This window comes from Palaemon carinicauda, chromosome 22, assembly GCF_036898095.1.
Source record: "Palaemon carinicauda isolate YSFRI2023 chromosome 22, ASM3689809v2, whole genome shotgun sequence".
In the NCBI taxonomy this organism is placed as follows: domain Eukaryota; kingdom Metazoa; phylum Arthropoda; class Malacostraca; order Decapoda; family Palaemonidae; genus Palaemon; species Palaemon carinicauda.
The window spans coordinates 97,689,808-97,693,320 of NC_090746.1; positions in this window are offsets into that span (position 1 = coordinate 97,689,808).

Here is a 3,513-nt window from a genome sequence, read left to right on the forward strand (position 1 = left end):
TATGATCATACACCTGTAGCAATATAATACCGTATGTTTCATACGACTTTTTATGAGTACTCCTCCAAACGCCCATGACTCCAAAAGCGCCCGCTTCTCTCTTCATCATTTCATATTCTAAAGCGACCCTTGAACACGTTCCTCCTCTTATGAAGTTAACGTATACCGTGAAGGACTCCCCTCCCCCCCCCCCCTCCTCTCCCCCCCCCGCCCCCCTTAACATTCGGATAATGATCAGAGCTCAACCACACCTCCTTCACGGGCATTGATCCAGACTTTATATTATGGACATATTAAAGATGGAAATTCTCCCCGTTATTTCAATATGGTGGTGTTCCCATTAGGTGTACAGCTCCATGCGGTCTTGTAGAGAGCCTCTATGCCTTTCATAAGGCCTCATGTGCCATTTCTTGTATTTTTATCGTTAATTCAAATTTTAAATCCATCGTCGAGATGTTTAAGCTTTAAAGGACTCTCGTGAATGTCAGAGGCGAGGGACAGTGACAATGCCCTAGCTAACAGGACAATGATCTTGAGTCTGATCACATACATACACACATACAGATATATGTATATATATATATATATATATATATATATTATATATATATATATATATATATATTTTATATATATATATATATATATTTTATATATATATATATATATATATATATATATATATATATGTATATATGTATATATATATCTATATATATATATATTTTATATATATCTATATATATATATTTTATATATATATATATATATATATATATATGTATATATATATATGTGTGTGTGTGTTTCTTAGAAAATTTTTTTTAGTTACTTATAAGCATTTCTTCAGTTTCTTATATGTATATCTACTGACCAAAAAGGCGGCAGTTTATGTAACTATCGGCTCTTTTTATCCCATTTTTCTTTTACAATGTTATGGGAAAAGTCTGGGCCGACGCAATATTCTATGCCTCTTCTTATATGCTAATACAAGCAGCATCCATCTTCTAGCCCATCTGTTTCTCTGACCGACCATTCGGTTGGACCTTAAATTTTTTTTCTTTTTATTCCAGAATCTGGGCGAAGCTATAAGGTACACTATTAAAGATTGACTGTAAAAAAAAAAAAAAAAAAAAAAAAAAAAAACGGTAAGACTCTTGGAATAAATTCTGCTAGTTATTTACCGTTTTAAAAACCGATATATTGACACAAAGGAGTGATGTTTAGGTCACCAACCCGTGAGATATAATAAAGTATGGTAAGTATACATATACATTCATATATACACATCGACACACATATACCTATATATACATATATATATATATATATATATATATATATATATATACATATATATACACATATATATATATGTATATATATATATATATATATATATATATATAAATATATATATATATATATATATATACATATATATATATATATATATATATATATACATATATATATGTATATAATATATACATATATATACATATATATACATGTATATACATATATATATGTATATGAATATATACAAATTATATTTAATGTATATATATATATATATACATATACATATACATTAAATATATATATATTTATATATATATAATATATATATATATATATATATACATATATACATATACATATATATATATATATATATATATATATATATATATATATATATATACATACATATATATACGTAAATATATATATATATATATATATATATATATATATACACACATATATATACGTATATATATATATATATATATCAAATACATATTCTACATAATATTTATATCCAACTTAACATGAAAATAATGCATCTCTCTCTTTCCTCAATAGAATTTAAGATATAAAACTTTCTATTATGTAGAATCCTTTAAAGCTTCCTCGCATTTATTGATTGTGACCACATTTCATAAAAGTTCGCTCGTCCACCAAAGACTTTAAACACCAATAATTATTTTAATGATTTCATGTGAGTACATTTCACTCTTTAGCTTTCACATTTAGAGTTTAATCCTTTAGACTTATATAATTAAAGACAACATTTTTATATTCAATTGCTTTTCTTAGTTACCTTATTTGTATTCTAGTCACTTGTTATTTCTTCATTTATTTAGTGTTGATTCGAATAGAAATCAAACATTCTTATGAAACAGTTTACCACTGATCACTTATATAATTTGGAAAACAATATCAGAATACCTTGACCCTTTCTCCTAAGTTAACTTTGCTATTCGTGGTCAAAGTTTATTATTCTGTTAACTTATAATCATGACTAAGTTCTCCTTCGTAACCTTTCCTATAATTCTGAACGAGTTGGTGTCATGGATTTCAATTAGTTCTTTACATTATTGTTTGGGTATTTGCTCTGTTATACGGTGAGAACTCTATCATTAATAATAATACTAACACTAACACTAACATCGTTAATGTTGATGTTAATGATAATAATATCAATAATAATAATAATAGTAATATCAATAATATCAATGATAATAATAATAATATCAACAATATTAATAACAATATCAATAATATCAATAATGATATCAATGATAATAATATCAATAATAATAATAGTATCAATATTAATAATAATAATAATAACAATAATGATAATAATAATAATAATAGTATTATTATTACAACTTTTATTATTATTAGCTATGTTACGACCCTAGTTGGAAAAACATTATGCTCTAAACCCAAGGGAAAATAGCCCAGTGAAGAAACCAAATAAGGAAATAAACTATGAAAAAATTAATGAAATGATTAGTATAAAATACCTTAAAATCAGTACCAACATTAAAATTTATCTGTTATATATAAACTAAAGAGACGATTATGTCAGCCTGTTCATCGTGAAAACTTTCGCTGCAAGTTTGAACTTCATAACTTTTCTATATCAATTTAATGTGTATTTTTTTTTCTTTTTGTGAACAACGTATGTTTTTATTCTCTCTCTCTCTCTCTCTCTCTCTCTCTCTCTCTCTCTCTCTCTCTCATTAAAACCTTTTCTAAAGAAAATCAAATAGCAAGAATTTAAAGTCCTATTAAAGATAACTCCACAAAGTAAATTTACAGCTAAAACCCTCAGTCGCTCACTTAAAATACATCCGATTTAAAACAAAACTTTTTATTTCTTTTGATTAAATGAAAGTTTGCTGAAATGAACTGCGCATCAAGAACATTTATTCGCTTAATTCTACTCAATTTTCGTTTTAAATTTCACATTTCCCTCCTGCTCTCTTCTCGGTTTTATCATTACACACACATACGTACACACACACACACACACACACACACACAAACAAAGAGTGGAGAAACTTGAACGTTTGGACTTTACCAATAATGATAATAATGATATTATTATTATTATTATTAATAACATTGAAAATGAAAATGAAAATGAAAATGAAAATGAAAATAATAATAATAATGATAATAATAATAATAATAATAATAATAATAATAATA